Source organism: Megalops cyprinoides, chromosome 18 (assembly GCF_013368585.1).
Source record: "Megalops cyprinoides isolate fMegCyp1 chromosome 18, fMegCyp1.pri, whole genome shotgun sequence".
Classification (NCBI taxonomy): Eukaryota; Metazoa; Chordata; class Actinopteri; order Elopiformes; family Megalopidae; genus Megalops; species Megalops cyprinoides.
This window is the reverse complement of record NC_050600.1, coordinates 11,566,816-11,580,520: the sequence shown is the minus strand read 5'-3', so window position 1 is coordinate 11,580,520 and position 13,705 is coordinate 11,566,816. Positions and strand designations below refer to the sequence as shown.

General features: G+C 37.7%; 1 protein-coding gene across 11 annotated transcripts in view; it reads left to right on the top strand.

Annotated features, from left to right (window-relative positions):
* The window catches only part of LOC118793016 (receptor-type tyrosine-protein phosphatase delta-like), a 387,427-nt gene that overhangs the window by 84,786 nt on the left and 288,936 nt on the right, over window positions 1-13,705 (top strand). For all 11 annotated transcript variants that reach the window (XM_036550950.1, XM_036550955.1, XM_036550949.1 and 8 more), the window contains exon 3: window positions 2,844-2,864. The gene's annotated coding sequence lies outside the window, so the exon portion shown is untranslated. The remainder of the gene's footprint in view (window positions 1-2,843; window positions 2,865-13,705) is intronic.

Below are 13,705 nucleotides of genomic sequence, written 5' to 3'. Positions count from 1 at the left end.
AACTAGTTTATGTTAATGCTTATATCAAGTCAGTAACAACATGATATGTAATAATGATGTGTAATAATTTAAAGATATTAAAGAGCATCTTACAATACTTTGGACACCCCCCCCCCCCCCCCCCCCCCCCCCCCCCCCAGTAAGCCCTGAAGTCTTCTGTCAGTGATCCTGCCATGTGAGAGTGAGAGGTGATAGAGCTATGTAAAAGGGTAACTGTTTAACACACCTTAAAATCATGAGCAGTAGGGATCTTTACCTTAGCCTTTACCACAAACCTATTCCTATTAATTCTGGTTGCCTTTACCTGAAAATGGCACTGCAGCATAAAGATTTAAATAAAATGTAATGCACTGCAGTTTTGGCAATGGACATATTTGGTGAAGAAGCAGTCACATAAATGTGCCTTAATTGTCCAGTCAGTAATGTAGGATCCATTTATTAATAAATACATTGAAACTGGCTAATTGCGAGCATAATGCGGTTTCATTTATCATTTTTAGTGCTATTATTTATATTTCTTTTGATGTCTATGGCAGACTGAAACAGCAATTAGATGCACGCTTACCACCTCCTGTGTGGGAGATCGATTTCAAATGAGGCTGCGGTGGTTTGTGGAGTGCTTTTTTTGAAAAATTCCTAGTGGAAAGTCTACTTTGCTTTTCCCCTCTTATTTGAGGGCTGATACTGAACCACCCTACCTCGAACTGTCCCCTTGATGTTGGGCAATTGTCAATTCCCACTCCTAATGTATGAATTTAAGGGTATACTAGAGGCCATTTTTCTGGGAATAAAGCAATAACAGTAATAAGCTGGATTCATTGTCCTTTATTATGAAAACTTCTATTCCGAGTAAATTATGAAAGGTGACATATCCTACAGACCTGCACAAATGTGCCATATTTCATGTAGTTCACAACAATGGGTGCAATTGCACCACATCCAGTGCTTAGGCCCATCATTAAGTGTGTGTGGGGGGTCCAATTAAGAGCAAATGCCTGGGGTCTAATTTTGGGATGTTTTTCTGTAAATGCCATGGGATGATTAAAGTATTCAATAGGTACACTATGGAGCTTTTCATGGTTTTTGAAATGAAAAAGATAGCCATTAGAGTTTTGACCAAATCATTTATCATTAGATTTTTTTATTGTGTGCACATTGTGAGTACCTGTCAACAACTGAAACAACTAGATGTATGATCACAGATCCCAGTTTTACTAAGGTTTTGTAGAAAGGGTTTACACTGGTAAGGCTTTTCACATGACTTAGCTTAAATTCCAATAAAATGAATACATGGTAGGCATGGTGTAGAAGACAGCTGACAATACTCAGAGCAGCAGATTACAGTAGTCAGTGATACACTGCTAAAATCTATACAGCTTTCACAATAGAATATAATATAACCCCATTATTTCCTCAATGCTTTCTTTTTTCACTCCATTCTGCTTCACTTTCTTTTCTAAACCAAGTTCTTACAGCTCTGTACTCACCTCCACACCCATTAGGGAGACCAGGTGTTAGCTTTGTCTTTGAGATTTGGCACCTAGATCCTTCACTCTCCCCTGGGCTGAGTGCTGCAGCCGAGATTCTTTGATGTCTAGGGTGACCCTTCAGAAAATCAATAATCTAAGAAACCATACATTTTGTTAGTGCACAGCACTGTACATTGTTATGTAGTTTGGTATATCCAGTCATCTGTTTCTGTTTCTGTTTTTTTTTTCTTTGTGCATAATGCATATACATGGGAATGGCTAATAAAACAGCTACATTGTTTATTGAACTTATTAATCAGCCATTTTCCTCATTTTCATAACCTACAGATGATATATTCCTGAGTGAGCATATTCTTCTTAGCATGGTAGTCACGTTTCCTCCTGGCTGTTCCCTGGAGATCACATACAGTGAAATGCAGATGGATGCAGAAGAAAGACATCATCTGTAATAAATCATATTACTGGCAAATTATACTTGCTTAGCAGGATGTCTCTGTAAGCGATGATACCTCCAAACCATTCAGACTATTTTTGTCAAAGTTGTTTCTAGTTGACTTTATTTTCTTATTTTATTGTTTCATTTTGAACCTCTATAAGAATGTAATTGCTGACGAATGCTGTTTATAGGATAAAGGAGGGGTGTGTAAGAAACTTACATTTTTTCAGCTTTGTCAGTTTTCATTGGTTGTTCACTAGTGGCTGAAAAGAGTGCTGCTTTTTGCTGTAATATCCCTGGTCATATATCTCTGCTGGCATTAATGTCAAGATACTGTAATGAAAGAGAGCAGGGGAAATACCCAAGCTTTATCTCAAACAGTTTATCTTTGCCTGGCTCAAGGGATGACCTAATGTCTCTGTCAATGGATGACCTAATGTAGATACAAAGGGAATGTTCATCAGAAATCAAGGCCAAACTTAAATCATTTGTTGAAATGAAACAAATATTAACTTGAATGTTTGTATGAGACCAGTTGTTGATGAAAAGCTTTAGCTTTGACTGAATTATTTTTGCCAGGATATTGTTTGTAATGCTTAGAGTGAAATGAAGGGTCGCTGTAATAGATGGCCTAGGCTGACTTTTTTTTTTTTTTTAATCGAAATGGGAGGAAACTTTGACAAATATTAATGCAACTCACACAAACTTTGAATCCTCAAGGGAGAATTCTCAGACATTTTCTGTCCCTTGTTTAATAAATTACAGTCCCCCTTGACAGGAACTATTCTTAACCCACAGTCTGCGCAATGTCTGAGACGCTGTCATTTTTCAGTGTTGGGTGACAGGCTTACCCTGCTTTGAAGTTGAATTTCTGTACATTATAATTTGCTGACGTTTTTTTTTTTTCTTCCCAGTAGATGTGACCAAACATCTGAAAGGTAAGAATGACTTCTCATTTTCTGTAATATACTACGAAAGTTACTGATTATAATGGACTGAATTTTGGACCAAAATTCTGAATCAGTAATGGAAGGAAAGTAGTACAAGGATGCTATTGTTTTGTGAAGTAAGGTGTGCAGTGCTCCTTGCAATTTCCTATTCCCAGATGTGAGAAGCCGAACACACAGTTTGCTATTTCTGTGCTCCGTGCCTTAAATTTGAATTTTATTTAAATGAGAGGCAAATGGCCTAGATTGTTCAAAGAATCAGCGGCAGTGTTGACTTAAGAAAGGGAGCAGTGTCTGCATAACACGGAAATGAGGCCCTGCGCCTCGCTGAAAAATGATTCTGTCTGCAGTGTGTGGCAATTCTAGCACTTCACCCTCCTCACACCTACTCCACTGTTTCCCTCCACCGTGAGACAAAAAGGTGATGTCCCCGAGGCAATCATGCTTCTGTTTCAAACATTATTCTTTTGCAAAGCCTTATTTTTCAGAATAGTTGTTTTAATATCAGAGAAAATTCTCTAGCTCCCGCCCTGTAAACTAACACCAGCCGCGCATCTTAGGAGTGCAGTTTGAAAATAATTTGAAAATCAGTTGTTGTGCTTGTTAGCCAGCATAGTGGCTGGCAGCTCATTTGGCAAAAAAAAAAATGAGTATGTTGACAAGCAGAAACGCCTTCAAAGCCACGATTTACTCAAACTGTGATAATAATGCCTCTTACCTGGGTGAAGCAATTAATGCAGCCTGCATTCTGGTTTGTTTTGGGCCAGCTGATCACCAAGAGTCATACAGATCCTGGACATGAATCAATATCTTGGAGCAAGCCTCACAAGCCATATTAACAGAGCTTTATTTTGGGATGGTGTTACTTCCAATAGCTACTGAACATGGTCTGGGAAAAATAAATCATCTTAGCCTTGGGGTTGTTGCAGCGTAAGGTGTAAACGGCCAGTGATTAAAAAGCAGTATGTGCCCATTTATCTCAGAAGTTGTTTTACTGGTGAGATTCACACAGCCTTTCAGTTGAATGTGTTAATTTAATAATCTTAATGTAATGCTATACCGTTTGATTACTGGAATCTTCCTGGAAAAGAAAGTGTGTGGTGGAAATACTGATATCAGCATGGACCCTGTGAGTGGCTGAGGTTTGGGTAGCATGGATGAGAGCTGAAGTTGGCTTCACGCAGGAAAAACCCCTGGATAGCTGAGAATAATAAGTACCCAGGGGAAGCAAACAGATGGACATTTACTGTGAGCTTTGCTGGAAAGTAAAATCTGTCAAACGTCTTGCCAGGAATCTGCAGGATATTTTTAAGGTTCAGGAATCTACAATATAAAAAGAAGAGCCTCCTTTACTTGTTGGACCACTTTCTTTTTTATGCCATTTTCTCTGCATTGAAGGGTAAAGGTTACCATGATACATATATGAAGACCACAGATTTTGTTTTATAAAATAAATATATTGAGTTATAGTATGAAGTATATTGAGTTGAAGTATGAATTTACATAATGTACATTAAACGCTTTATCATGGGAATGTTTCGTAATGAATAAGAATCTTTGGCAAATATTTTCTTGCGATCTACATTTAAGATACCAGGCATGGTAAGCAAAATCTTTTTGCAGAGGAAAAGACACAAAAAACCTGTGTTGAGTTCTTTTGTTATCTTGGATTGGTGGCAAGAAAACTCTTCAACAGCAGCACACTGGTAATTTAGGTGAGCTGAGGGGGGTCAAAGTTTGGATTTAATTCCAGATTCCAGACTCGGTGTTGCTTGTGTTTGCATTTCCTAATCTCCAGTCATTTAAGAACTTTAAAATCACTCTCTGAGTCCACGCCACAGCTTTTTTTTCCCCTTTTTCAGTTAGTCATTACAAATGCATAAAGGGGTTCTGCACTTTTCCCACATTAAACCCTAACACTGAAAATTTCCTATAATGATTCATCTAGTCCAGGTGATAATTGAGCATTGGGTTTTCATCAATTCTCAGGGTCCTTCTTTTGTTGATACTTCAGTGTGCAATCTTTTCCTTGCTCTTCTACCGCTGTGATACAACAAATCAAACAGACACTTTAGATAGCTTGACTCTTGGCACTGCAGCATTTGTTTTAAACAAGAAATTACCAATATTCAGAAGGGCTATGTCCAATATTCTCCAAATAACAAAAATAATGAATCACAATCAGTTCATTATATTTGAAAAGGCACAGGGGCTGTGAGCTGCAGGGAGACCGCACAGAGGGTTCATCTCTGTTCCCTCTGTAGTGAAAATATAACCTTTTATTATGATGAGCTTTGTGTCTGTTATTTATATATTTTATCTCATGGGTAGTCATTCAGATGCTGACTTTACATGTAGAGAGGATAAGCTTGATCGTCCTTTCAGAAGAAAACAAGAAAATATTTACTCATTGCTCTTAAAGCAAGAATTATTATGGGAAGATAACTACTGGATAAATGTATAACCATATATATATTTTTTTACCAAATTGCTTTTTTAGAATCAGTGTGTCAAATGACCATTTTGGTTTTGAACATAGATTTATGTATATAGTCTTTCAGATCACTCTTAAAAGAGTAAATGGTGCTTCCCACACAACTAATGAAGAACCCATTTTCTCAGATTTGAGATGGCATCTTCCTTGCAAACACAGAGCATCTCAACTGTTCAGTCTACGCATTTTTAATGAGAGGATATTAGGAAAATGTTGCCATAATGGTGAATGAGGGTAATACAGTGATGAAGAGTGGCTATATTATTTCTTCATGCTAATGAGGAAACATTTATGTAATGTTGACCAGCAATGTATGCACGACGGCCCACATGCACGCCCGCAAACCCACTGGCCTGCATGAATAAATTAGCAGTATTTTGGATTAGGGGATATAATGACAGCGTCAGTCTGCTTTCACTGCCTCTCTATCTCTCTCTCTCTCTCTCCATGTTCATCAGATGGTTTGAGTCATGCAAGTCTCAGGAATTGGAGCTGCTGTTTCTGTACAGATTTAACAGATGGCTCATCTTTAGCTTTATCTGAGACGATGTCACTCTGAATATGATATGTTGTTTCTTTGCCTGGAGAGGGATGCATCCTTCAGTCGGTAACAGCATATGGTAACTTTGCCTAAAAGAGTCCTGCAACTCTTGTTCCTCACTTCAGAACTCAGATCGATATGTGAGAATTGAACCCTCTTCAGAAAACAAGTGTCAGGATGTCCCAGTCTTCGATTTATCCTACAGTCTTTCGAGGCTTTTTAAGTTGCAAGTACCTTATATATACAGTAGATATGACAGAATGGACCATTTAGGATGTAAACAGTTATTGTGTAAACTATTTCCTAAAGACCACAAGTAGAGTCATCCTTACAAGTGGCCTATGTCTCAAAATCTAAAACATGTTAGGTAACTGGGTGATAACTGGTCAAATGTTGTGCTGAAATGCTTTAAAGGGTCCTTTGATTGAGAAAAATGGACTCTTTCAAAAAACAGTTCCTCCAGCATGACAAATGTGGCACGGTATTATTTTTGGTTCCATCTGCTGTCTTGGCTCTGACAGAGAACGTTAGATCATCTTTTCCCAGTCAGGTCATTGCAGCATTTCCACATGGCGACATGTTTGAACATGCTGGTATCAGTTCAGTGCTGTCTGAATGTGAGCTGTTGCTATTGATGTTGTCTAGCCATTATGCTTTTTATTTTGTGTTGTTATTCCACATAAGCATTTTCTTATCATGCGGCACATGTTTGATGGTGCAGCAGGGGTGGCCTGCATGCTGGGTGGTGACTGGACAAGAAACACAATCAGCAGGAGGTGGATTTGACCAATGACCATTTATTTCCCCACTCCGTAGTTAAAATAAGATGATTAAAAAATAAATGAATAAAAATGATTTAAAAAAATAAATAAATAGAAGCACAAATAAAGATGCATAGGAATGGGATCACCAGGTGGATCCATGGCTGTGTGAATGTAACAGTCAGCATCTTGGTTGATTATCAGTGGTCTGAAGGAGGATGTGCTTCTATGCGAGGCTGTTGAGCCACGGACCTAAAAATCTTCCAAGCTTCCCAATAGTTGCAAAGTGTGCCAGCAGCTAAGGCAGAAGAGCCCCCTCTCACCTCCATTACAGACGATGCCAATCATACGCTTTTTTATTTCATTCCAAAAAAATCTGTGCTTAAGGCTTTCTGTCCATCTAACTCCATTAAATTTATGATTCTTTACGATGATAAAAAATAATTAGCCAGCTTTTTCTCAAGTCACCTTTAACCCAACGGCTTTACAAACTTAAGTGATATCACATAAAACATTCTAAAGAAGTTACAATGAACTGCATGTTATGTCAAGGTATTTGGGTTAGACTTGAGGTTAGATTGCTTAGTTTCGAATGAAAGCAGGCAGTATGTACACTTATGTGTGGGTGGAATGGATGTCACGTTCTGATGACAGATATGTAAATTTGCTAAGATTTGTCAAATTCTCTCCATATATTTCTCAAATTTAAGAGTTGTGTTGTGCTGTTTGAAAAAAGAACAAAAAAAAACTAACAATACCAAAAGTAGTTAGATAATATTCATAGCAAGACAAATGCACACAGACATGCATGCAGTTCTTGAGCAGTGAGGGAATCAGAAAGCAGCAATTTATTAATTATGCAAGAACAAGAGAACAAGAACAGCCAGCAGTACCTGCTGTTCAATCCTGTCAAGTGTTCTCTTAAAAATAAAATAAAATAAAATAAGATTAAAGAAAAATGGGACACGTAAAGGAGTTTTTGATTATCATGAGGGTAAAAGATAAAACTTGATAACCAGATCTTATCTTTCTTCCCTTCTGCGTACTGGCTTGTGGGTCGGCGGAGGGTTTCGGTGTCCTATTAGCAACTGCTTCATGCTGACTAATTTATGGCTCTCGTTTTTACCTAGGGGTGACAGCAGATGCTCAGAGTGAAGCACAGAGAAAAGTCACAGACTAGAGCTGTAACCAGTCAGCTGAAATGCACTTGCATACAGTGAATCTCTGAGGTGGAGCAGGCTTGTATGTGTTCCAGTAACAATACAGTCAACAGCTTAGCTGGCATTTGGACTGCTGCGCTGTAATTTGTTCAAGAAGAATTTGCGGTGGCCGTTGTCAGGGTAAGAACTGTGTTCAGTGTAGTATATGTAAAATGTAAAATGAACACTTGGGAAGATATGTAGGATAAGATATGTTTTGGACATCATTTACAAAATAACATGCCTGCAGCTGAATAGAACATCACAATTTAGTGGAAAAAGAGAGAATATCTTGCAATATTATAAGTAGTATCGTGTTTAATTTAATCAGCATTCCCAATCTACAATTTTGGTAAAAACAAACAAACATCAATTTTAAGTTGGAGGGGAAAACATGAAAATTACTTTTGGCCATTTCCAAAAGTATAGCCACTGATTTATTAATATAAATCTTCTTTATGAATACTGCTGTTTTATATTTAAGATGTAATTTATTGATGTAATTTATTTTAACATGTGGCTCATGTATGCAAAAAGCTACATTTTCAGTCTTTCTGAACAACAGAATAAAATGAATGCTCATAGAGGTTTTAATTCACTTTTAAAAATTCTCATCTTGATAACATTTGATATGCTCTTGCTGATCATTTTTACCACTCTGACAATAACAAGCTTTCTAACTGAATCTTATATCATGCCATAGCTGTTAAATAAACATTCTAATCAGAACTGTGAAACACTGTATGTCATTTTAGAATTATTAACCCAAGGACACTTCAATTTCATACAACGTGTCATACTAATGCCTTAGTAGCTTCAAGTATATTTTATGAAATACATGTGTAGTGTCAGGTTCTCTGCACAGAATGTATTACTATGGAATTTAACGTCAAACACTTAAAATCACTTGACAAGTGGAAAAATAAAACCTACAAATGGAAAAATAAAACCAACAAATGTGGTAATTGTTCAACAGTGGTCTGACAGAGGAAGAACATTCCTGCTTGTGTCCTGTGCAAGATACTTCTGATCATGATGAAGAGAACATGTGTCCTTTCTCCTCAAGTTATCAAGAAAGGACAGGCGGGGCATGGTGGAAGGCTTTTATCGTACAGAATTTTTAAATTATTATTTGATACAGTTTGTCAACCCTGATTTTCCTCTGGGTCAAGCAATAAAATCAAGAATGAGTTTATTTGAGCACCATTTATGATCAGGCTGACCATGGGGGATCATCAAAGCTGACATATCCTCCCAATTGTCAGAATAGTTTAGCAATGTTTTATGAACTGTTTAGATGACAGAGCAAGTATTGACCTTTGCCAAATCTAATTTATATCAGATTTATTCTCACCATGATTTCTATTATAAAAGCCTGACCTTTTTTCAGATGTGCAGATGTATCCTATTTTATGTGTCATGGATAGCCTGAAGGAATGAACATTTGCAAACTTGATATGGGTTGAATGTAAGGCTTTGGTTTAGATTTTTCTTTTAAGAGTCATTGCTTTCATTTTTTGAATGCACATTATGCACTTGAATTGGCAGGGACCATGCAAGCCATTTAAATTGACAGTGGACTTGAATAGGTTGATTTGCACAGGTATATTTTAGTGGACAGTCATCCCTAACCATTTCAACAGCCAGTCTCAACCATTTAGGGGCCAAATCATATTTGAGATACATGCATGTAAACACCACATAAGTGCTGCTGTGGAAAGTTTCACAGGTCTGTTTCTACTAGGTGCATTGGGCCACTTAAGCTGTGTGGTTGGGGCAGAGTTTGCCCAAAATGAGTGTGTTTTGTACAAAGTGAGGGTGGGTCTCGTTTTCTAAGATACGTTCATTCGGACCCCACACTTACATCCCTCTGGTCTTGTGTAACAGCAACATTGTTGGTAACTAGACAATCATAATAATAGTAATAGCAATATACTGTAGTACATAATTTTTTAAGAAGTGTGCATGCATACCTTAAAATCATTGACTATGACTTCTGACATTGACATTTATGGCACTGTACATTATCTCAATAATGCGAGAGTTCAACCATTTACATTTTTGCCACTTATTTATCTTGTATTATCTTTTGCTGATGTTTAAATATACCAGATTGTAAATCCTTGATATTCAATCAGTAAAATAGAAATTGTCTTGTTTTCCTTAGAGCAAGGAATAGACATTATATTCGTGTTTGCATATTACTTACAGTTTCTTTAGGTTTTTGTTTTTTTCTCATCAGGTTAATACAGTATCTTAAAAACCTACAGCTTTATACATGAATGTGACTTTGTAATGAATGAATAATGAGCATGAATGTTAAATAAATTACACAGCTATAGACATTAATATTAAGATATGCCTGGCCTGAAGGAACTTTTGTGTGTTGCCCTAATTTTGTTAAGTTGATATCTCTATACACCTGCTCTCACTCTCATTGAATACATTTTCATCCATGCTGTCCCACCCTCAGGGTTGTGTGTTTTTTCTTGTTAAATTGCCGTTCTTTTTCTTTCTAACTTGATTATGAGACAACGGGTACTCTTACAGATTTTCACTGTTCGATGAATGCTGTGCCTCATACTTAATATTCAAAATAGTAATGCTAATTGTTACATGGCATAAATTAGTATTAGTAGTATTGCTGCAGCTTTTGCTTACGCAAACTGGCAGACTGTAGCTACAATGGTGAAATATGGTAAATTCTATGTAGACATTGTATTCTTGCTACCGTTGTCCCCGAAAGTCAACTCTACCACAGTCTCAAGTCCTTCAAAAAATGGGTGTCAAAGTACTGTTGTCTGGAACAGTGCATCAGTCCGCTGTATCAGTACAGAAAAGTCTCTTTTACTAGGGTACACATCATTCAAATCTTGAATTAAAGGCACGTAGATAAATATTTTTTATGCTTCTACCCCTTTATGCAACCCTATTTTTTCATAATTACACAGCATACACAAGTCACACAGCACACTGCAGTGGAGTGGGAACTCATTTGTGGGTAGGCGCTGCTCCACTCTCATCACTGGAGCAACTTGCAGGGTGCCTGAAAGCAGTGACATGAGGTGACCCTGGCTTGGTTCCACCGCTGTGGGTTCCTGGTGACTGTCAGCTGATGATATGGCTGGGGTCTAACCTGGGCTTAAGGCAACTGCCATTAACCGCTGAACTACTGGGGAGCCCAAATAGAGAAGCATTTTGACAGCACTTATAAGTCTTCATTGGCAAGGAACTTTTGTAATACTAATCATTTGCCAAGGTGTTCTTTATTATCTTCTCTCAGTGTATATTATTTTACCAACATGACATCACAACACATAAATCTAGGTTTCACCAAACTAGTCCAAACCACCAAATAGGCTACATGTATGTATGTATGTATGTATGTGTAGTTCTTTAGCATCTCTATTCCCTTGTTATTTTGTCCTAAACTTGGTAAAACATGAACACGTCCAATTGGAAAAAAGGTGTTAATTACAAGTGAAGGGGCCTGAAGCCAAAAGTGTTTGGCGGCATGTGGGAGTCTGGTCCCTTAAGTATTTCTAACAATACTTACATTAAAGGCTCCACAGTCCCACAGTGTGAAGAATAAGACCAAAATTAAAATAAAACTTGTGAATTGATCCTGTGTCTTGCAACCTGTCATAAATGAGTTAGGGGCTCCGGATATTTTTCTGTTTGATTTTCTGTTTGTGTACTTGCTGCTGAAAGACACTAATACACACAGTTCAAAGCCGTTTCAGCCAGAATGCGGTGTTGAGACTGAGGGATGACCAGCCTTTAATTCCATTTCAGTTCAGTCAGTTCAACAAAATGAATTTAAATTTAATCTGAAGTAAAATGATGAAAATGTGCAATTCATCAATTATATTTCAATTAACTTCCTGAATAGACTGAATTGAAATGGCATTGACCCCAACTGTACTATTCACAGACCGCAGTGGTGGCAAGAAGCCACCTCTTCATACTGGGATTCTAAAACAGAACACTGGATCTTGAACGTTTCAGGAAAAAAACTCCTTTTGTGGAAATCTGCTGCCTATAGGTGTGATGCAGATCAGAGCTGTTGTCATCCACAAGAGTGGAATGTTATCCTCCACTCACTCAAGACCCAGTTGTTCCTGTCTTCATGGCCTTCAAAGCTCAGCTGCTATGATGAACAACTTGTGATGGCAGTGTTTGAATCTTGTCTTTGAGCGGCCGAAATGGACTGCTGGAGGCTTTGAACATTACCAGCTAGGATGAAGTCTCCTGTCTCAGCTGGTGGGGTGGGATGCCAGACAGAAAGGGCAGGTTCTCAGTTGTTTTTTAGCCATAGACATCAACTTATCATGTCAAGGGCAGCACTGAGAGCTGCAAGTCCATGGATGGTATGTGAAGACTTCTGCCCCAGTAGACACTACCTTGCTGGGGCATATTCAAGTCCCAGGAGGTGAGACTGCAGGGCTGTCCTACAGTAGGTTTATTCAAGGTTACGACTTTATTTCCACACTGTCAGTTAGATGATGAGAGGTGATGGAGTTGCCCAGTTTAAGCTATGAAAGGTGCAGAAATGTTGTGTTGCATCTAATGGGGGGTTTGGTTCTGTATGCCCCAGGTGGGTGGTGGTATAGGTTGTTTTCTAGGTGTCATTAGAGTAACACAGTGTTGAGTTGACTGTAACTCCCAGTGACTGAATTCTGACTGGCACAGGAGAGAGTGATGCTGACACTCTGGTTTCAGTGATTGACACACATCATTGTGACTCTGGTGCATGTTCAACTCACCTGACATCACTATTGCTGTCAAAATATGAAAATTCAAGTTGGTCTGACACCGACAGCTGACAGTGTTCTGAATTGGACACCATAAAGTAAGGCATTTATAAAATATGTGTGCATTAAACAGACACAAATGTCAATATGTTGATGTTGGACAAACATCTCCTGTAAGGGGTTCAGTTGTGACATCAAGTTGGGTAGTTGAACGCCTTTTAGGCAATCAATATTCATTTGCATAGTCATGACCTATCAGCCAGCCATAGGTGAGTGTTTGATGTGTTCTATAAGAACTGTAGGTGAACATTTTGTTCATGTCAGTATTGGAATGTCAAATGCATACAACTTCCCATGTAACTGAAGAGAAAAAAAAATATTGTATCGATCTATGTAAATTCTACAAAATAATAATTCTAATAATTCTACAAAAGCAAAACTATTAAGTAATTACATTTAAATTCTAATGTAAAATAATAATTCTTAATTATCTCTTTATTCCAAACCAAGATATGTGAGGATATCATACTGTACCTGCATATTTAAACTTTAGAATGGGCCAAACACAAGCTCAAACAATTCAAATGAAACATTCAAATGAATGCAAAGAAACACTGGCATGTAATTATATATTTCATACACACACACATGGAATGTTCAACAAATAGTTTGTTTCAGTGGGCACGTATGAAGAATTCCTTTCACTAAAGGAGATCAGGCAGTGTGAAAGAAGTGATTTCATCACTGACTGTACTATTTTAATTACAGCTTGGAAGCAGGTAATGCAAGGCATTTAGGGAAGGAGGGACCGTGTGAGATATAATTATATTACCATAATCCGCTGTTGTAAATTAGAACAGTAATATTCTTAAGGGTGCATTGCTTTCATTCAGTGACTTTAATTCCTGCCAAATCTTTGGTACTTAACTCTAATTAGTAATAAGAAACCACTTACAGGAATAGGTTCTAGAAACCAAAAGCCAGCAGTAAGTATATGATTCCCCTGAAGAGAGTGTTATCATGTTTTGAGAAAGTCATGCATTATAACTCCAAAAGTTTTGTCTAAAATATTACTGCACATCT